This window comes from Pteropus vampyrus, unplaced genomic scaffold (assembly GCF_000151845.1).
Source record: "Pteropus vampyrus isolate Shadow unplaced genomic scaffold, Pvam_2.0 Scaffold129, whole genome shotgun sequence".
Taxonomy (NCBI): Eukaryota; Metazoa; Chordata; class Mammalia; order Chiroptera; family Pteropodidae; genus Pteropus; species Pteropus vampyrus.
This window is the reverse complement of record NW_011888910.1, coordinates 4940490-4964370: the sequence shown is the minus strand read 5'-3', so window position 1 is coordinate 4964370 and position 23881 is coordinate 4940490. Positions and strand designations below refer to the sequence as shown.

The 23881-nt window shown below is 38.8% G+C and overlaps 1 pseudogene; it reads left to right on the top strand.

The window, feature by feature from the left end:
• The first annotated feature begins 22401 nt into the window (after nt 1-22401).
• On the top strand, nt 22402-23599 carry LOC105296794 (annotated as a pseudogene).
• Nucleotides 23600-23881: the final 282 nt, after the last annotated feature.

Genomic DNA, 23881 nt, shown 5'->3' with positions numbered 1-23881 from the left:
TGGGATTCTAACAGACTTTCTGAGTGGCCCACACAGCAGGAGCTCCAGGCACACACAAATAGTGTCTTACGTGTGATCCACTGCAGCAGTCAAGCCTTTGAGAGTCCTCTCAATCCTTTAGCCTCCTGTTCCAAGGCCTCTTAAGAACCTAGCAAAGAAGGAAGGTCAAAGCCTCTTTCTGTGGCTGAGATTCTTCACCTGGGCTTGTAGATACAACGTGTTTTCATAGACCTTTTGGATTATCTGGTGCTTGGTAAACTGAAATCAGGGGTAATAATACAGTTATGGTGATACACTAAGGCCATCTAGTTAAAGATTTGATAAGGTCTAATAAGATTAGCTAAATACTAGAATCTATTCCAACTGAAGGCATGCCTTTTCCTTTTTTGGCTATGCGCCTTCCCCTGGGAGACATCTGTAGAACCAAGAGGTCATATCCACTCAATGCTTTCATCCCTCTAAGCCCACTTCTAGTGCATGAATATTTCTCTCTCTAAGGGCAGGCCATTCCTGCAGTTTGTACCTCTAGGATTCAGGGGAGACTGTGTGTGGAGAGGGGGGCCGATGGAGTTTAGATGTATAGGCTAGGACATCCATATACCCAAAACACAGTAAAAACTCTGAACATTGAGGCTCAGGTGAACTTCCCTGGTTGGCATTATTCCATGAACATTGTGACACATTGATGCAGCTAATGTCTCTTGACTCCATAGGAAGAAAACAGAAATTCTGTGTTTGATATTCCTCTGGACTCTGCCTTATGCTTTCTTGGCTAATTTTAATTTGTATCCTTTCCCTGTAAAAACAACAACAACAACAACAACAACAAAACTGTAGCTGTAAGTATAACATCTTTCAATAAGTTCTGTGAGTTCTTCCAGTGAATTGTCAAACTTGAGGGTGATCAGGTGATCTTGGAGATCATTGACCTTGTAGTTGGTGTGAGAAGTAAGGATGGTCTTAGAGAATGTTCCCTCTAACTTCACAGTTGTCCTAAATGCTTCACAGTGGCTGTCAGAAGTGTGATTCACTAACCTAACCCTGACTCACTGGAACATATGGTTCAAGAAAAAGAAGAATGAAAGGGTGGGGGATGTTGAACCTTTAATTTTTGGGTGGCTATAAGGTCACCTATGGTACAGAGCTGGAGCTGTGCTGCAATTAGTTATTGGAGGTAAAAATTATCAAAGGAATTTAGAAATGATAGATCCAGCTCCTGAGGATTTGGCTCACTGGATGCATAAGGAAACATAAAGTAACAAGAAACTAGCTAATATCAATCCTTTGGTTGTCGTTATCTGTAATAACCAAAATGAAATGTAGAGTGTTGGAAAGGATCTTGAGGCTGAGCCAAGCTTGGATTCAGGCTGTTCTGAGCTATCTCAGGGCTGCCATCAAAGGGAATAGTTAAGCTGAAGCCACAGATAGCTAAGATTTGCAAGACAGTGGAGGAAAGACAATGGGAAGAGTCAAGAGACCTATCCATTAGGGTAGAAATCTTTAAACAGTTATTATTGGATATACAAAGTAGACATTGATGGGATAAAAATAAAGGTCTTACTGTAGCACTATCAGAAGTTAGAGGAACTGGTGGGAGCCTCTGCTGGGCCCCCACATCGAAAGGCCTGAAACAAATCTGCTCTATTCACTCAAGTTTAGAGGAATTTTAAAAGCTAGAAGGCAAAGATCACAATGAGAAACCTGACCTGAAATTGCCTGTGGTGATAGTCCCACAATCTCATCAAGATAAGGACTGATAAAAGGGCCTAGGCCCCTTGGCCCAATACCAAGGTAGGGACCCAAGAGCATGTACACATGAGTGGGTAAAATGGTCAGGAGTAGAGGAGAGATGTTCTGGGGCTCCTTGATGTGGGAGCCCCATGCACCAAGATGTCAAAGCTTATTGGTGAAGTCCTAACAGGGCCTACGGTTATACTGAAAGGATATGGGAATGAAATCATTGGTGGGATTAAGGTGAAAGTTTGGAATAATACTGTTGAACAGACTATGTGATCTGAAGTGATTGTATCTCCTTTACCATTGCATTATGGGAATGGATATTGTATCTAATTGGGGAATGCTTTACCTATCTAGTATTATAAAATAGAAGGCATGTAAAGCCACCTTTCAGCCATTATTGATCAGACAGCCAAATGGGCATCAGTAAGATTTCCTGAGCCCACACAGGTTGTTAATTTGTCTAGGGTGATGGCAAAGACAATCTGCACAATAACCCTGTGTGGGGTGTAGACTGGGGCTTATGGCAAAAGGCTGTGGGTGCTACCCAGCAATGACCACTGGGATTTCCATTTGAAAATTCCAGAAAATTTCCATTTAGAAGACAATTGCTAGCCAGCTATTGGACATTAATTAAAACTGCCCCTATGACTGAAGGATATAAAATAATCCTGAACTTGAAATACCCATAACATCTTAGGTGATGTCAGAGAAGTGCTCTCATGCAGAGGAGAGCTTTCAGAAGAGTTGCATGATGAAATGGAAATGGTTTATACAGGAAATGGTGTCTAAGGAATACAGGGAGGAGGTACTCATGAGCAGGGAGCCTCTTTTTCCACTATACTGGCTTAAGACTCACTTGAGGCTCTGCTGGACCCTATGGCTCCTTGAGGTTGCCCTATAAACAACTCTCTATTGACCAAGTAAGAGGTGCTCAGTTTGTGGATGGCATTTCCAAAGTGAACAGACAGCATCCTCTTTGGAAAGCTGGCACTTTGATTTAAGAGGGTAAAGACAAATCAGCTCAGGGAACTGGAATGCATGCTCTTTGCCTCTATGTACGTTTGGATTTTTACTGACTCGTGGTTGGTGGCCAATGGCCTGGCCAGAAGGTCAAGCAGATGAGCAATGGAAAAACTGGTCTATTAAAGGGATGCCCACATGGGGCACAGTCCTATGGAAATTACTCTGGGAATTTCAGGGGTACATTAAAGTAGGACTTGTTGATGCCCATGAAAAGAACCCCTTTCTGGGATCAGGAAGTGGTTGGAATTGGCAAATAGCTATCTTTAGGTTCATGAAATCAGTGGATATGTGGGTATTATAGCAAAGCAGAAATGAGCTGAATCTAGACTCATTCCTCTTGCACTCTATGAGACACAAAATGCCACTGTACAGTCTGCCTACAAGAAAGACAGAAGAAAGACAGAGTCTCTGGGGGAAGGCCCTGGACATAACTGTCAAGTTGAGCTGATGTCGGTAGCCCCTGGAGGCTACAAATGTATCCTGCTGGTAATAGACACTTACTCTGAATTGGATTTTACATACCTGATGGTAGAGGCAAATGTTCAAAATACTATAAAAGGACAGAAATAAAAGATGTTGTACCCATTTGGACCACCAAGTCACATTTCTTCAAAACACACTTTTATCCTGAGAAATAATTTGATAGATACTTGGAATAGTTAATAATTAAGGCATGATGGGCTGGCTCACACATCTTCGTGAGTGTGTGCTCACACTCAACATGAAGGGCGCCAATGGAGTTCCCCCCGGGTAGATTCTTCCACTCCTCTGTGGGATCTGGGGAATGGTGGAAGGGAATGCTATTACTCTAAAATTCCTTTCCACATCCCTCAACTTTTTTTTTTCCTACCTGATGCAGTAGTCCCAGGACAAGGACAACAACCACAGGTGCCAGTAGCAGGGATAATCTGTAAGCAAGAAACTATCACTAACTTTATATCAGAATTCATAAGGGCGTGATGGACTGTGTTGTTCTTTTATCTCATCTGGTCAAATTGGGGTCAACAGTGAATGCAACTATATTTCCTAGTGGTAAAGAAAGCCCACAAATTCTGTACCTATGAAACCCTACCCTATATGACTGGAGTGGATTGAGTGGGAGGCATTTGCTAGACTAGTCTTGCTGTTGGCAATCTAGACCAGCAGAGTAGCCAAACCTAATATCCTTTCCAAACAAATATGTAAAAGTTTGGTAAAAATAAAATGATAAATGTGGATAAGGAGTAATGGTAGCTAAAGATAAAGGAATGAATATATGGTTTACACAGTGAGGGAAATCCGATATTTATGTGCCTCAAGAGAGATTCAGAGATTCGGAGATGATATTGTCTCTTAGCCCAATTTTACCACATGACTGAAAAAAATGGATTCACCATATATTGCTAAGACCGCTCTTGCTTTGGGAACCTGACCAGGTTGAATGGACACCTGCATAACTGAGCAGCATCACTCAGGGAGACATCAACGGATATGATGATGGCTTGAAGTAATTGTTAATGACTCAGTGGGGCTCTGGTAATGTGGCAGTATGTGACTCTTATTTTTCAGGTTGCCATACCGTGATATGGCCTTGTTGGTGAGATTCAACCACCTTATGTAAACAGGTCTTATGGTAATACTGATACTGATAATCAGACACATTGAAAAATTAAGTTAAATCCTCTTCCATGTGTAATAAAATGACTCGCTTGGAGAAAAACTGGATTTAACTAACTATCAGCTAATCTTTGTGCAAAATAGTTCTGTATGAGTTTATCATAAGGAACAAATAGTAGCAGATCAAGCGGGGAAGAGTCAACTTAGTACAAAAGCATGCAAATATATGTAATGGCTTTTTTATAGGATGAATTGATTAGTTGTTTCCTATTGCTCTGTCTAATAAATGCTAAATTAAACATAGATACCCAGACAGAGATGATTGCTTTGTTGTAAGAGTCTTGGCGAAAAGCCAGGGAATGACCTGTGGAGTGAGAAATTAATGTTTGCCAAAGACAGGTCTAGCCCTTGCCCTCAGCTCCTGCCAGGTGATTTCTAAGCCCCCGTCCTGCCTAATAAGAGTGTCTTTGTTTGCTTGGGGGCTTTGCACATCCGACAGTCTATCAACGTGATTTATGATAGGGGCTCTGGGCCACATGCTATCAGTTCAGATCTCCCAGGAGCTAGATAGTAAAGGTATCAGCTCAGCCTTCAAGAGGGGCTGGAGACAAAAGGTTGGCTCTGTGGGCAGTATGTGGTCAAGCCCCAATAAAACACTGGACATCACAGGTGCAAGTGAACTTCCTGGGTTGACAGGCCTCTGTGTTTGTTGTCTCGCATTGATGCTAGGAGTTAACATTGTCCATCACTCCATGGAGTGAGGACAACTGGAATCTCTGTATTTGGACTCTTCTGGGACTCCTCCTCATGTGCCCCCTCCTTTGGCTGATTCTATTCTGTATCTTTTACCTGTAATAAACCATAACCATAACAGCTTTCAGTGCATTGAGTCATTCTGGCAAATTATTGAAACAGGGTGTTTTGGGGAACCCCTAAACTTGCACTTGTCAAAAGTGAGGAGAGGCTTCTAGGATACTTTGTGCCCTCTAAAACTTCATAGTTTGCTCTAATTTATTCAGGGGATTAAGTAAATATTTACGTGATAAATGCTGAAAACTCCAGGCTTCGACTCATCTCTTAGAATGCTGGCAGCCAGGCATAAGAAGCAAGATATTTGCAGGGATGTTCTGGGGTATAAGATCATTTCAAGAAGAATGATGTAATAATAATGATTATATCTGCTGTCTTTTGCTGCATGACAGACTAACTCAAAATTTAGTGAATTAAGACAAATCATGTATTATTAATCCCAAATTTAAGGGTTGCCTGAGTATGGGCCAGTTCATTTGGGGCTTGCGATTCTAAGGTGACTTCACTCACATGTCTGGTGGTTGATCTAGTGAGAGATTCGCTGTTATGTCTGGCAGTTAGCTTGATGTCTGTTAGCTGGGACAACAGCCTAACAATGTGTCTTTCATTGTCCATCAGGTTAATCATTGTTATTCTTTTGGTGGCAAAAGGGTCCCTAGTGTCAGGAGAGAGCGAGCCCCCGTTCACAAGCACTTTTCCTACCCTGGCTTGCATCATATTTGTTAATGTTCCATTAGCAAAAGCAAGTCAGGTAGCTAAGCCCAGATCCAAGAGGTAAAGAAATAGACTCCAGCTCTTGATTGACAGGGAAAAAGTCACATTGCAAAGAAGTGTGTATCAATCAAGGTTCACTAGAAACAGACCCCGAAATATCCAGGGCAGGCTGGAAACTCAGACAGGGCTTCTATGTTATGGTCTTAAAGGGATTCTTCTCTAGGAAACTTTTTTCTCCAAGGCCTTCATCCAGTTAGCTAAAACTCATCCATACTATGAAGGGTCATCTGTTTTATTTAAAGTAAACTGATTGTAAACGTTAATCGAGTGTACAAAATACCTTCACAGCAACATCTAAACTATTGTTTGACGAAATAACTGGGCTCCATAGATTAGCCAAGTTGACATATAAAATTTCATCATCACAGAGCAAATATTCAATCTGCACACTATCTCTGATGGTTCCCCAAGCAAACAAGTGGACAGATCACCCATAATTTACCCAATAAATCTTATAGTCGAAAAGCTCTACCCATGGACTCAGAGATTCCAATTAGCTTCTTCATGTCTCTCTTAAAAAGGAGCTTACAACCAAAGATTGCCAGATACCTGAAGAAAGCCTCTATCATGAAAGACAGAGGCTCAAGCAAGCAAAAAAAGAAAAAAAAGAAAAAAGAAAAGAAACGAAAAAAGAAACACGAAGGAAATTATGTAGAGAGAGAAAAAATTGTCTTTAAAAAAATCTCATGACTCTCCTCAGATAAAAGATGATAGTGCATCCATGCAATAATAACAGAATACTATATGAAATTTTAAAAATTAAGAAAAAGTTCTTAGAAATTAAAAAAATATAGAGTACAAATGAAAACTTAATTGAGACCCTGGAAGATAAAGTCAAGCAAATCTAGAAAGTACAATAAGGAAAGGGGGATGGAAAATAAGAGAGAATTCGATAAGAAAATTGGAACACTAGCCAGAAGTTCCACATCAGCTGACTAAGAACTCCACAGAGAGAGAATTGGAAAAAACAAACAAAAAACATGAGAAACATGATCTTATAAAGATATTAAGAAAATGACAGAACATGAATTACCAGATATAATTCTATATGGTAGAATATACCTCCTTACAATCTAAATGTGTGATTTAGTTACTTGGAAAATTAATTGTGTCAGATCATTTCTTTAGGAAACAGACTCACCGAGAGATTGGCACAAGACATATTGGAGAATGAAAGAAGCAGAATTGGGGGAAGTAAGGTGTTGAATTGTGCAGTCTTAATAAAAGGCTCAGACGATCCCAAGAGGTGCTCTGGAGCTCAGATTGTTACCTATGTTTCGAAAAGCCAAAACTCAAAAAAAAAACATCAGAGTTTGGAGTAAGGAGAGGTTTATTCATTGGGAAGGCACCAACCAGGAAGATGAGTGACCTCATGGTGTGTCAAATTTATGTTCCTCACTGGAATAGGTTAAGGATTTTTAAAGGGTTAGGGGAACAAGTATGTGGGAATGCTGGTTGGGCAGGTTTTAATTGGAGGACCTTGGAACTTAGCCATTTATGGTAAAAGGGGCATTAACACTAGATCTTCCTGGACAATGGACCCTTGGCTTCTGAAAGGGTTCCGGTGTTCAAGCTCCTGTTATGTCCAGGTCCTTTGGTTCCGTGTATGTGGCAGGGGGTGGGGATGAGGTGGGTGAGACTTAATTCCAGGTGCAGCTGGAGGTCAAAGTTCTCTCCACTGCGCATGCTTCCGGCTGCATGACTTGCAGTTTTTGTCTGTGTCTCTGAAAGTAACTCAGTATCTTGTTAAACAGGATAGGACCATTTTGAGCTGGTTCTATGGTTACAAGATGATCCTTCAGAGAAGTCCCAAATAGAAGCAAGGAGGCTAAACCTTTATACTTTTCCCCAGTGGGCCAGCTCTTGCATGGCCCTCAAGGAAGTGTCCATGACTTTGGATGAAGCAGCTCTCTTTAGCTGAAGGAAGCACTAAGGGAGAGGCTCAGCTGAGGACCATCAGTGGTCCAAACTCCAGCAGCTGGGGAGATGACAGCCTCATAGTCCTGAAGGGGGAATCCACTTCCTTAATTAAATTGGAAACTTGTAGCCTTAACTTCTTTGCAGTCTTTCATGCACATATGGTCTACAACCTCTAATTCTTTTGCATTTCTCTGGCAGTTATGTGAGTCCCAGGTCTTGCGGGACCCAGGTCTGGCGGGTCCCAGGTCTGGGTGTGATCCAGGCACGTGGCTAGGAATAGGACCCTGGATTTAGAATGTTACATTAGAATAGTAGGGCGCCTGCACCTAAAATATGTAAATATAATTCAGCTTATTGTATCACGCTGAATGCCACTATTGTATGTACTCTGATATATGTGGAGCCCATGCAGTCTCCTGGAGAGCAAAAGAAGAGCACAAGAAGAAGGGGAGCAGAAGAACAGAAGCAGAAGCACGCTCCCCGCAATAGAATTGCACTCTCTGCAATAGAAGCGCATTCCCCACAATAAAGTTGGTGCTTGCCATTTCATTCTCATGGTGGCCTCTTGTACATTCTTCTAACTGGGTGTCTCACCACTGAAACCTTCCCTTCTCTATCAGCTCAGCGCTAACATAGTTGCTGGCCACTGAAAGAGTGTGCTATGGGATGCCCGAGCCATGTAACAAGCTCGACTGGAGTGCTAATGCAGGGAGTGGCCACAATTTTCCAGCGCTGCCTAGAATGCGAGTGTGAAGTCTTTACAATTGTGGGAAGCAGCATTAAAAGGCCCATTGTTGCTGCACAAGTTAGTAACATATATTTTATCAGTACAAATGCTGCCATTTTGCCATTGATACATCCAGCTCTCACAGCCATATCTCGACTGGTCATGAACTCCAGCATAGCAAAACGGAATGGTATGTCTAAGCTGTGCTCATTCAGAGAGCATCTAAAACATTACATTTAATAGTTCAAATTTACAAAGGTGGTAAATTAGAAGTATCTGTATTTTTAAATGATTTTTCAATTCACAAAAGATTTATCATCTAACACTACACAGTAAATTTTCTTAAGTGTTAAATATCATCCTTGTTGCAAAAATTTGAATTAATTTCTCATTCATTACCCCAAACTGTTTCTATATCAGATCTATATCCCATTTATTCAGTGACACATTTTAAGTGCAGCATGCTTGTGAGGCAAGTAGGAAAGAAAGAAAGAAATCCACACTGAGCTTCTTCTGTGTTCTACAACCAGCTAAGGTGCTTTACACATGCACACACTCACATGCACGCCCACACTTACGAGGTAGATAATCTCTCCTTCTTGCACATGAGGAAACTGGTTCAGAGGGGTTAAGACAATGGCCTGGCATTATGCAATGCCAGCAAAAAAAATCAGCAATTGCATCTCCTGCCGCCTGACAGCACATTTTCTGGAGTTTCACATTCAAGCTGTTTCCTAGGTAACCAGCACACAGCCCCCAGGACTGTCTGCATAAAAGGGAGGAATCAGAGATCCATTTAATATCTACTCTTCCACTCATTTCCTGCATCAGCAGTGCTGCAGTCCTTTGTCAGGGCATTATTGTGGCAAAAACAGAAAGCCCAAACCTTGCCGTGGGGTGCTATTTCAAATGAGACATTTCTGCTCACTGAAGGACCAGATTCATTGAGAATCTTGCCAGTCAGAGCATTGAGCCTGTTTCTATTTTTATTCACTCCCCTGCCTTTTCCTTTTCTCTCAGGCTTTTTGTCCTTGTAGCAAGTTCTCTTTACTGGCTCCTTATTCAAATAAGCCTGTGCCCTTGAGGAACACTAGGATCTCTTCCACTTGGTCAAAGGGCTCTTGCAGAGTCCTTGCCATTCCCTGGATCTGCATGTGACCAGGACAGGCACCAAGGCTGGCAAATGTCTGTCACATCCCTATTTATCCTGGTGCTGAGTCTTTGCTTATTGTGTGCTCTCCTGTGATGGTCGTTGCAGATAGCCACTGAGACCTAAAGAATTTGCTCTCCCTGCTCTGCTACAAGAGACAGGCTTAAACTACGAGATTAAATAAGCAAAGGGAATGAGAGTCAAAGTAGTCCACTCCCTCACCACCTTCAACAATTTGATCTTCATCAATCCAAAACATTTTTTCTTACTAAGAAGCTGGAATGTACTTCGCTTTTATGAGCACCTCTCTTCGGATATAAATATTATTAATAAAATTCAATCTCATGGGTATTGCTGCTGAAAAACATTTTTCTTGGTAACAGCAGGTGCAAGAAATATGTTGTAAATGTCTATGGCCAGTCTTATTATGCATGATTAATGTGTTGCTATTTTAAATATCAATGGACACTATAGCATGGCTATCGGTCAAGGTCAAGAGGCATCAGCCTAACTGTGGGGCTGGCCCACGGGGATGGGGAATGGCAAACTCAATTATAGGGGTGTGGAAGGCATCGACATCCAGAGGTCTGAGCTAGTGGATGAAGGTTCCTGGCACAGTTTCTGTCAGTGACAGCATCCCAATTCAAGCTTTTAGTTCTGGACAGGCGGTGGACAGGGACAAGACAGGGCTCAGTGCCCAGGTAGCAGGGCCAGCAGCTAGTTCCAGCCAGAGGATGGGCTGAGTCAACACACAGCCCCAAGGCACTGCAGCTGGCAGCTGGATATTAGGTGATCTAATTGAGTTAATAATAATATTTCTTGGGTGTGGTAATGACATTGTGGTTCTATGAGGATGTCTTTGTCCTTAGGAGGTATAAAGTGAATCTTTTAGGGGTAAAGTGTTGTGATATCTATAATCTACTTTCAAATAATTCAGCAAAACAAGTATATAAATACAAGCAAATGCGGTAATATGGGCAAAACATTAATAGCTTGAAATTAGAGGACGGATACACAAGGGTTGACTGTGTTCTTCTTTCAACTTGTAGGTTTTAAGTTTTATTTTTTAAGTAAGTGTTTTTAAGTTTTTGTTTGTTTATTTGTTTGTTTTTTAAGAGTTAATGATTAGCTCTTGGCCTGAAACAGAAATCAGATTTCCTCAAAACTGGACTAGAGTTAAAAACTAGAGTAAGTGGTATGTTTAATATTTTGCTGACTTCTTTCTTATAAATGTGGTCTAGTCCAGAAAGGATGGAATACAGTAAAAATGCTACCATTAAATCCAACAGTTAAAATACGTTTCATGAAGCAGGCTGGTGAGTTCCATTTTTATCTTGTGTTTTCTTGTTCTCACATTTTCAGTGCTTAATTGTTTTTCTCATTCAAAAGAGCATTTTATCTGATTATCCATCCTGTGGCAGGAAGTAGAAGGGAGTGCTGCCTAGAGATTAAACCACAAAAGTGGAAGTTAAGTCTTCCAGATCCCTTTCATAGTTCTGCTTTTATAACCTTGAGGAACTAACTTGATTAACACAAATACACACAGAGCCCCACATCTGGCCAGTTGTACATAATTAGTAAGAGCATTAAAACTTAGATATTCTATATTTTGATGTTTGTGCAAATATAACATGAATGCATGTCTCATATGGGTAAATACATAAAAATCTCATGATGATGCCCATCTCCCCTCCTAAATGGTAAGATCCTTAAAGGCAGGGACAGTGTCTGTATTATTTATATTTGTGCCCCCATCGCCTAACACTGTAAATGTTTGTGAATAAATGAATGAATGAATGAATAAATGAAAAAAGTAGAAGAAATGTGATAATACTTAAATTCTACAACAGCTAAGGATTATGCTGATCCATAATACCATTGTTTTTATGATTTATCATGTTTGTAGACTAAATATAGCAGACCGATGTCCAATGCTCATAGGGGGAAAAGCTTGGTTAACAAAATAGCATCATAAGTATGTAAACTGTGTAGTTGAGCAAACAGACGGTAATATGAAAAATAAAGCTAACTTTTGTTAGAACAGTGGGATTAAAGGTAGCCTTTTTTATTTTATGTACTATTTTGTTTTTAATAAAAAATAATTTATAAATGGGTATTATCCCTGGAGGCAAGCTGTTTAATACATAAAAGAAATAGCACAACATGGAGAATTACTTGTCCATGTGGAATGGAGAATTACTTGTCCATGTTGTGCTATTTCTTTTAATACATAAAAGAAATAGCACAACATGGAGAATTACTTGTCCATGTGGAATCTAGATTCAAAAAGCACATGATGATTTTATTAGAATATTGGGAAAGAGAAGAGAGATGTTGGAAGTAACAAAATCCCAAAGCACACTGAGCCCGGTGCCCACAACAGCAAGAAGGAAGACACAGACAGGGAGATGCACACGTGAAAACAAAGTGTAACTTCCGTGATAAACAGCATAACCATACAAGAAGAGCAGAAGGTCAACTTTGAATTAGAGGAAGATGTCTCGTAAGTGGTCTATTTAACGCTTGACAAACTCTAAATCTACTCACTTCAAAGGTGAAAATAGCAGCACCCTTTGTTTGCACATGGTTTCATCCAGAGATCCTAGAGTGTCCTAAATTGTAAGCTTAACTGCACTGAATTCAAAAGCTCTGTGGTGGATTAAAAAATAATGCCCTCAATAATATTCGAATTATGCTTATCTTCACCAATAATTAAGAAATAAAAATAAAATAATAGTGAGATATCATTTTTCATCAAATTGGCAAACTTTTTAAGTTTTCTAAATTCCCTAAAATTGATCTAAATTTCTATCTCAAGAGCTCTTATTCTGTTTGACAGAAACAACCTCAACTTAGTCAATGTAGGTTAATCTTGGTCAATTCAGGAGATCCTCAGCCAGCTCAGGGTTTCACCCTTCCCACTTCTCTTTTAGGTTGATTTTAAGTTACAAAAGATATATGTGACATCAGGGCATGTCAGAGAGGGGCGTCTTGCATTCTCCATTCATCCTCATCTATCTATCTATGCTCATGTCTTTTCAGGTACCCACATTCCACTGTAGTGGCCCCTTATAAAGTTCCTGCTGACACATCTTGCCTTGTTCCACTATGATGGTTAATTTTATGTGCCAGCTTGACTAGACCATGGTGTGCCCAGACATTTGGTTAAATATAATTTCTGAGTTTGTCTGTGAGAGTGTTTCTGGATGAAATTAGCATTTAAATCAGTAGACTGAGTAAAGCAGATTGCTCTTCCCAATGTGGGTGGGCATCATCCAATCCAGCAGAGGCCTGAATAGAACAAAAAGATGGGAGAAGGGAGAAATTTTCTCTTCCTGCCTGACTGAGCTGTGACATCAATCTTCTACTGCCTTCAGACTGAGACTTATACCATCAACTCTCCAGATTTTCAGGCCTTGAGACTCAGTCTAGAACTATACTACCAGCTCTCCTACATCTCTAGCTTGCAGATGGAACATCACGGGACTTCCCAGTCTCCATAATCATGTGAATGAATTCCTTATAATAAATCTCTTTAAATATATCCTATTGTTTCTGTTTCTCTGAGAACCCTAATACATACATTGCCTAAGTAATGTCTCTTTGGTTCTCCTGGCCCTCTCTCAGTTACCTCTGCCCTTCTCATTGGAAACATGGAAAACTTTCTCAAGCTCTCTTACAATATTCTGGGTCAATATAAGGCTCTCATGGGCTGCCTTAGAATCTCTTAGTCTGGACATGCATCTTTTATTTCTACTCTGCTACTGGTTGGAGCGAATGTGATTGGGACTGCCATTTCCCAGAATCCAAGATAGAAACTGGTATGCAGATTTCCACCTGGAGAAACTATCCAGGAATTTATCAACTAGGATGATTTTGGTCACAAACAACAGAAGAGCCAACTGAAAGTGGCTTTAACAATAAAAAATGTATTATCTCATATAACAAAAATATTATAGCAGTTCTCAAAGTGAGAGCTTTAGGGACCCTAGGGGGTCCCTAAAACCCTTTAAGGGCATCTGCATGGCCAAAATTATTCACTCCAAGTACAAACTAGACCAATGGATTTTAATGTAATATAGTAGAAATTGGAAGTTCTTTATAAAAAGTTTATTACAAAAAAGGTTCTGTAAGCAAAATTTTATTGGAACACAGACACGCTAATTTGTTTAGTATCATCTGTGGCTGTTTTTGTGCTATATCAGCAGACTTTAGTAGTTGTGACAGAAACTGAATGGCCCACAATATAGAAAATATTTACTGTTTGGCCCTTTATAGAAAAAGTTTATTGATCCCTGTAATAGAGTATAAAGCATCTTTGGTTATAGTTCTAGATTCCATATTGCAAATAACCTTTAAGAAAATACCATTTGTTAAGTTTTTAGTGTACTACCAAAGAAGAATATCCTCAATTATCAGAACAGGAAAAAAAAAAAATGCTCCTCCCTTTTTCCACTACATTTCTGAATGAGACCAGATGTTTTGTTTGTTTGTTCAACCGAAACAACATATTACAACAGATTGAATGCAAATTCAGATTTAAAAATCCAGCTGTCTTGTATTAAGCCAGACATTAAAGAGATTTGTTAAAAATGTAAAACAAAGACCCTCACATCACTGTTATTTTTTGTTTTAAAAAATATTATTTTTTATGTTTTATGTAAATCAGTAATACAGTTTAGATTTTAGAATGGATTAATTATTTATTTGATTTAATGGATTAATAAATAATATTTTTGAGTGTTCATGATTTCAATTAATGATATGGTAAATACTGATAGATATATCCCACACACACACAAATGTTTGCTGGGGTCTTCAATAGTTTTTAAGAGTAGATCCCTGAGATCAAAAGGTTTGAAAACTTCTATTTTAGAGCTAGGATATTTTCAGAGTTGCTTACTACATCATTTCACTGATATTATCACAGACACAGGTGTTTTCCATCTTTCTAGTCTGTCTGTCTCAGCATATTAGCCTGTCCTTTTAAATAGGCTTCCCTCATGGTTGCTGTTGATGCAGTTCCTGGCATCACATGTCTTCAGAAGCAGAAAAGGCACTACTTATTTTTGCCCAACCTGTTTGAAGAGCAAAAAACAAATGAACAACAACAACAACAACCACAACACCTTTCCCAGAACCAGTGTACTATTTGTTTATTACTATTTGTTTATGACCAGAGCTGCAGTCTTTCTTGGACAAACCACAGGATCTATGAGCCTGAAGCGGGCAGTGTCTGGCTTCGGTGTGTTCTTGACATTTTGCGGAGTGGCTCCAGGCTCAGTTCTGGTACCAAGCCTGAAACTGCATTAACCTGGTGAACACCACTTATCCCACCCTGGTGACTCCCTGGACAATGTCTCACCCGACTTGCATAGTGCCCAAGGCTCTTTCAGCTGTTGAGCCTTATGGGCAGCTGGCAGTCAGTCTCAGGCTTTGGGGTGTCGTGTGTCTTTTGCTGAGCTACTCCAGGCCTGGTACTAGTGGCAGCCAGCCACAGTTCACAGGGTGGCCTCTCCTACAAGTCGCCAGGTCCAGCAAATGGAGCAACCAACCTCCGATAGCTTTGTAGCTCCCACCAGGTAGTCCCAGGAAATCATGGGCAGAAGCTGACCTTGGTCTGCAATGGGAGCTCCTCCCCAGAAATCTCAGAACCAATATACCTGGAGGCTGGCTTCAGACAACAACAGAGCACTACCTAATTAGCCCATAAATGGCATACGCAAAGGGTGCTCTCAACGGGCACACAAGTGAATGCCACTCCAAGGGATCAGCCCTGACACAGCAGCTCATACCCTGTGGGCATAGCCAACCCTCAAAAACGGTCATTCTGAGAGTCAATCCCACCCGCTGTTGTGCCAACGGCAATTAAGGCTCAACAACAACAGAAGGACACACACAACCCATACAAGGGACAATCTTGGAACACCGTGTGCAAGTGATCAGGGAGACTGTGCCACTGGAACACACAGGGCACTACTACATAAGGCCACCCAGCCAAGTCTGGAAGATATAGCATATCTACCTAATATATAAAAATGAACACAGAGATGCAGCCAAAGTGAGGGGAAAAAGATACATGTCTCAAATGAAAGAACAGGAGAAAATCTAAAAAAAGAAAAAAAAAAAAGAACAACATGAAATAGAGGCAAGAAACCTACCAAATACAGAGTTCAAACACTGGTTACAAGGATGCTCAAGGTACTTAGTGAAAACTTCAACAAAGAGGTATTGAGCATAAAAAAGACATAGAAACCATAAAAAAGAACCAATCAGAAATAAAGAATACAATAACTGAAATGAAGACTACACTAGAAGGAATCAATAGCAGATTCAATGAAACCGAAGTTCAAATCAGCAATTTGGAAAACATCCAATCCAAACAGCAAAAAGAAAAAAGAATAAGAGAATAAGAGACCTCTGGAACAATATCGGGTGTAACAACATTTGCATCATAGAGGTACCAGAAAGAGAAGAGAGAGAACAAGGGATTGAGAACCTGTTTGTAGAAATAGTGACTGAAAACTTCTCTAATCTAGTGAAGAAAAGAGACATATAAGTCCAGGAAGCACAGAGAATCCCAAAGAAGATGAATCAAAAGAAGCCCACACTGAGACACATCATAATTAAAATGCCAAAGGTTAAAAACAAAGAGAGATTCCTAAAGGCAGCAAGAGAAAGGCAGCTAGTTACTTACAAAGAAGTTTCCATAAGAAGCTCATATCTGGTCACCTGATATCTCATCAGAAATTTTGCAAGCCAGAAGAAATTGGCACAAAATATTCAATGTGATGAAAAGCAAGGACCTATAACCAAGACTACTCTACCAGCAAAGCTATCATTTAAAATTGAAGGTGAGATAAAGAACTTCCTAGAAAAAGAAAAGCTAAAGGAATTCATTACCACCAAGTCAGTATTACAAAAAATTTTAAAGAGACTTCTTGAAGAAGAAGGAGGGGCAGAACATAAATGTGAATAATAAAATGGAAATAACTATGCACCTATCAATAATCACTTTAAATGTAAATTAAATGCATCAATCAAAGGGCATAGGGTAGCTGAATGTATAAAAAAAGAAGATCCACACATATGTTGTCTACAAGAGACTCCCTTCAGATAAAAAAGACACACATAGACTGAAAATTAAGGTACAAAAAAAGATATTTCATGCAAATAAAACAACAAAAAAAAGCTGGGGGTACCAATACATATATCAGACAAAATCAACTTTAAAATAAAGATTACAATAACAAAGAAGAATATTTTGTAATGATAAAGGGATCAATCCAACAGGAAGATATAATACTTATAAATACTTATGCACCCAACACAGTAGCACTTAAATATATAAAGCCAATATTGATTGACTTAAAGAGAGAGATTGTCTATAATTAAATCATATGAGGGGACTTTAACACTACATTAACACCAATAGGCAGATCTTCCAGACACAAAATTAACAAGGAAATAGCTGCCTTAAATGACACACTAGATCAGGTTGATTTAATTGATGTTTTTAGAGCATTTCACCCCAACATAGTAGAATATATGTTTTTTTTTTTATTGCACATGGAACATTTTCCAGATAGACTATATATTATGCACAAAACAAGTCTCAATAAAGTTAAGAAGATTGAAATCATATCAAGCATCTTCTCCAACTACAGTTGTATGAAACTAGAAATTGATTACAAGAAAAAAACTGAAAAAACACGCAAACACATGGAGGCTAAATAACATGCTACTAAATAATGAATGGGTTAACTATGAGATCTAGGGGAAAAAAATCAAAAGAAACATTGAGACAAATGAAAATGAAAACACAATGACCCTAAATCTGTGGTACACAGCAAAAGCAGTCCTGTGCAATACAGGCCTACCTCAAGAAACAAGAAAAGTCTCAAATAAATAATCTAACCTTACACTTAAAGGAACTATAAAAAGAATAGCAAACAAAACCCAAAGTGAGTAGAAGGAAATAATAAAGATCTCAGCAGAAATAAACAAAATACAGTTTAAAAAAACAATACAGAACATCAATGAAACCAAGAGAGTTCTTTGAAAAGATAAAGTATATTGATAAATAGACTCATCAAGAAAAAGAGAGGACCCAAATAAATAAAATCAGAAATAGAAATGACAACTGACACCATAGAAATATAAAGCATTTATATATATTTATGTATATAAATTCTACAAGCAATTATATACCAACAAATTGGGCAATCTGGAAGAAACGGATAAATTCCTAAAAACGTGCAATCTTCCAAGACTGAATCAAGAAGAAACAGAAAATCTGAAGAGACCAATTAGTACTAATGAAATTGAATCAGTAACCAAAAAACTTCCAACAAACAAAAGTCCTAGACCAGATAGCTTCACAGGTGAATTTTACAAAACATTCAAAGAATTAACACCTATTCTCAAATTATTTCAAAATATTCAAAAGGAGAGAAGTCTCCCAAGCTCATTTTATGAGGCCACCATTACCATGATTCCAAAATCAAATACATAAATAAAAAGAAAATTATAGACCAATATCCCTGATGAACATAGATGCAAAAATTCTCAACAAACTATTAGCAAAACAAATGCAGCAATACATTAAGAAGATCATACACCATGATCAAATTGGATTTATTCCTGGTATGCAAGCTAATATTTGCAATTCAATTGCTGTGATACACCACATAAATAAATTGAAAGATAAAAATCATATGATCATATCAATAGATTCAGAAAAAGCATTTGACAAAATTCAACATTCATTTATTATAAAAACTCTCAGCAAAGTGGGAAGTGAGAGAACATACCTTAACATAATAAAGGCTATATATGACAAACCCACAGCTAATATCATACTCAATGGGGAAAAGCAAAAAGTATTTTCTTTAAGAGCCGGAATAAGACAAAAATGTCTACTTTCAGCACTTTTATTCAATAGCAATCAGACAAGAAAAAGAAGTAAAAGGAATTCAAATTGGAATGGAAGAAGTAAAACTGTCATTATTTGTAGATAGTATGATACTATATAGAGAGAACCCCAAAGATTCCACCAAAAACTATTAAAACTGATAAATGAATTTAGTAAATTAGTACAGCACAGAATTCATATTCAGAAATTTGGCTGCATTTCTATATACTAATAATGAACTACCATAAAGAGAAATTAAGAAAACAATCCCATTTACAATTGCATCAAAAATAAAACACTTATGAATAAATTTGATCATAGAGGTAAAAGAACTGTACTCAGAAAATTATAAGACACTGAAGCTAAAAATTGAAGAAGATTCATATAAATGAGTATATATCATGCTCATGAATAGGAAGCATTAGCATCATTAAAATGTCCATACTGCCCAAAGCAATCTATAGATTCAATGCAATCTCTGATACTGTTGGCATTTTTCACAGAACTAGAACAAATAATCCTAAAATATCTATGGAACCATAAAAGACCCTGAATAGCCAAGGCAATCCTGAGCAAGAAGAACACAGGTGGAGGTATCACACTACCTGATACCAAACTATACTACAAGGCTGTAGTAATCAAAACAGCATGGTACTGGCATAAAAATAGACACATAGATCAGTGGAACAGAATAGCAAGCCCAGAAGTAAACCCATGCCTTCGTCATTTAATCCATGACAAAAGAGGCATAAATATACAATGGGATGAAGACGGTTTATTCAATAAACGATATTGGGAAAACTGGACAAATACATACAAAAAAGGAAACACCTTCTTACACCATATGAAGAATAAACTCAAAATAGATTAAAGACTTAAATGTAATGCCTGAAACCATAAAACTCCTAGAAGAAAATATAGGCAGTAAACTCTCTGACATTGCTCTTAGTAATAGTTTTTCTGACATATCTTTTCGGGCAAGGAAAACAAAAGAAAAAATAAACAAATGAGACTACATCAAACTAAAAAGTTGTTGCACTTTTTAGTTCTTTTTTTTTTTCCTTTTAGCAAAGGAAATTATCAACAAAACAGAAAGACAAACTTTTGAATGGAAGAAGATATTCACCAATGATACATCTGATAGGGGTTAATATTCAAAACTTATTCAAAAAGAACTCATACAACTCAACACCAGAAAAACAAATCCAATTAAAAACTGGGTAGAGGACCTGAACTGACATTTCTCCAAAGAAGACATACAGGTGGCCAATAGACATATGAAAAGGTGCTCAATTTCACTAACCATTTGAGAAATGCAAATTAAAATCACAATGAGATATCATCTCACATCTGTCAGAATGACTATCATCAATAAATTAATAAACAAGTGTTGGTGAGGATGTGGAGAAAAGGGAATGCTCGTGCACTGTTTGTGGGATTGCAAATTGGTACAGCCTCCTTGGAACAGTTTAAAGTTTCCTCAAAAAATTAAAAATGGAACATCCTTATAACCCATAAATTCCACTTTTGGGTATTAATCTAAAGAAATCCAAAACACTAATTTAAAAAGATGTATGCAACCCTATGTTCACTGCAGTGTTATTTACAATAGCCAAGGTATGAAAGTAACCTAAGTGCCCATCAATAGACAGTAGGATAAAGAAGAAGTGGTACATATTACAATGGAATATTACTTGGCCATCAAAAGAGAATGAAATCTTACTATAACATGGATGGATCTAGAAGGCATTATGCTATTTAAAGTAAGTCAAACAGAGAAAGACAAATACCGTATGATCTCACTTATATGTGGAATCTAAAGAACAAAGTAAACAAAACAGGAAAAAACTCATAGATACAGAGAACAAAATGATGGTTTCCGAATAAAAGGGGTTTTGCGGGGCTGGATGGAAAATGTGAAGGTATGAAGATGTGCAAATTGGTAGTTACAAAATAATTATGGGTTGTAAACTACAGCATAGGGAAAATAGTCAATAATATTGTAATAACTACGTATAGTGCTAGGTGGGTATTAGACTAATCAGGGGGATCACTTTGTAAATTATATGCCTTACTACTATGCTGCAAACCTGAAACTGATATAAAATAACTCTAATTTTTATATAGAATCCTAGAATTCTATATCCAGTAAAAATATTCTTCAAAAATAAAAGTGAAATAAAGACATTTCCAGACAAACAAAACTGAAAATATCAACAGCAGACCTACATGATAAGAAGTGTTAAATTCTTTAGGCTAAAGGAAAATGAAACCAGAGTAAAACTTAGGTACAGTCCTTTAACGATGGGATACATTCCGAGAAATTCATCATTAGGTGACTTTGTCATTGTGCTAACATCGTAGAGTGCACTTATACAAACCTAGATGGTACAGACTACTACACACCTAGGTGATATGGTATAGCCTATTGTTCTTAGGCTACAAACCTATATAGCATATGACTGTACAAAACAACATGGAATTAATTCAAGCACAAGGGAAAATGATGCAATCAAGAAACAAGGTAAACAGGAGACATATGAGGCTGCTGTGGGTACATTATTTTACAGTAAACTTTTTTTTAATAAGTAGAAAGAGTACACTCTAAGATAATGATAAATAGTATAGTGTAGTAAACACATAGACCAGTAATACAGTCGTTTATTATCATTATCAAGTATTATATACTATACATAATTATGTGCTATACTTTTACATGACTGGCAGTGCAGTAAGCTTATTTACACCAGTATTTCCACAAATACACACATAATGTGTTGTGCTACAATACTACAATGGCTACGACATCATGAGGCAATAGGGATTTTTCAGCTCTATTATAATCTTATAGGACCAATGTTGCATAATGTGATCTGTCATTGACCAAAACGTTTTTACGTGGCACATGACTGTATATACAAAAGAATGAAGAACACTAGAAATGATAAATATGTGGTAAATTTAAAAGGAAGTATAAGGAGAGAAGTGAAGTAAAACCACAACTTTGTGTATACACATACACACCAAAGAAGGTCTAGATCAAATTTTAAGAACCTAGGTGCCACCTCACCAACTCCGGAGTTGCTCAAGTAGAATACTGGTGTTATTAATGTAACTTCTAAGGCTGGCATTGAGGTTGGCAAGCTGGACCTCAGCCACTACAGAAGACTCAGGTATGATTAGTGCCTGAAGACTTCTGCCCCATATGTTGCACTGTCTTCTCTGTAGGCTGCCTGATGGCTTGACCTTGACTCTGGCTCTTCAGCGAGTCATAATCCTTTTGCTGGTGGTGGGTCTTGCCTCAATGTTAATGAAAAGCAATATCTGCAAAGTGCACTAAGGCAAAGCTCAATAAAGTGACATATGCCTATAATCTCTGATTCCAGTTTGACTGCATTTCCCATCAGCACCAGATTATCTGTTGCAAGCCGTCACCCTAATACCATGTTACCACCTTATTTATAATCAGAACCGTCTTCTAATTTACCATTGCTCTAACCGGGAGGGAGTGAAGAGCTAATAATCAAAATAGATGATGGGTCAGTGGATGAAACAAAGTCAAGTATATTTGGAAATACTAGAGAACTGACGTCATTTCCAGTGGAATCAATATATATAATTTCAGACATCTGAATTACAAAAGCAATGCAATTCCAAAATATCAAAAGTAGAATTAATAGCCTTTTTTTCCCCCTCCTCTCCATCACCACAACATACATAGCCCTTCGTAGCCATAACCCTAGAAGGATGGTTTCATGGATATTTACAAGTTTGCCCCTCAAAGCTGATGGCTTCGGACCCTCATTATGTTACATTTTTGCTGATTCTCTTTTACAAGATAGAAAAATGTCTTTGGGATTCTCGCCTTCCAGCGCTCACAGCCCCACAGGCACTTCTCCCGCGCCCCATAGAGGCCGCCGGGGCGTATCTGCAAAGCTGAGCTTCGCGGAGCCGACGCCGGCGGGGAGGCTGCGCAACCAGCAGTTCCTCGCCAGCAGTTCCTCGGCGGGCGGGAGGGTGCCAGGCGGCGCAGTCGCTTGGCGCGGCGGGGCTGCCAGGTGCTGCTGTCTGAGCGCTGTGCGGCCGCCCACTGGCCGGCGTACTGCAGGAGCTGCCGGTACTCGTGCCGCTGCCGCACCACGCTTCCCCCGTCCACGCGGCCTCGCCCTCTGCCGCTACCCCGAGCCACTCAGCTGCGCCGGCCTCTGAATTTTCAGAAATCAGCCACCCAGGAGAAACGACTTTAATTCATGTGAGCCACCTTCTGAGGATTCTCCCTCGGAGACAGAGGAATCCGTGTGCCTTCAGCTCAAGTCTCTGTGCTCATTCCCGCAGGGTTTGTGGCTGTTTTGGCGGCTCCAAACGTGTGCCAGATGTCACAGGCACGTTACTGCAGTAAGGAGCATCAGACTACAGATTGGAGATGTTGGGGCGTCATCAGGCTTGTACATAATCAGATAATTGAGACATTGCAGTTCCAGACCACAAGTTCTTTTTTCTAGCATTTGAAATGATAATAGAAACAGAAGAGATTATGCCTAAAGTTGTGGAAAAGAAAGATAATTTAGAGATTATAGGGAAGAAGAATTGGATTCCATAGCGAAACTTGAAACCAGGAAAGATAAAATTTGCCAGAAGTTTAAAACTAAAATAGCCCTTAAACCAAAACAGATTCTGAGATATGGCAGAAGGATTGTCCCATCTGGATTTCTAGTGAAAATATCCTTTTCTGGAAAAGGATATTCCAGACTGCTCCTGTGGTGCCTGGGGACAATTTGAATTCCAGGTCATGTCTCAGATGCTCAGCTATCTACAGGTGGACAGAGTGGGCAGGAGTGTTGTTTGGGGCATCCTGGCTGGCTTCATCTGTGCTGAAAGCTGTAGACTGGGCACTGGCTACTCAGAGGAATTTGTATGGAAGCAAGGTGTAACAGATACAATTTAAAGACATAAAGCCTTAAAATGCTAATAATCTCTTAGACCTTGCTATTTCATATCTAGGACTTCATCCCAAGGAATCAATTATATCAGAGGTAAGGGTACAAAGATGTTGTTTTGGCATTGTTTACAATGTCTAAATATTAGTGAAACAAAAATGTCTAGTGATAGAATTAAATAAATTTGGGTACATCTATACAGCAGAAGGTTATGCAGTCTTAATGATACAGATAAATGATACAGATCTTTATGGACAAAATAAAATATAGATCTAAATTGACATTAAGAT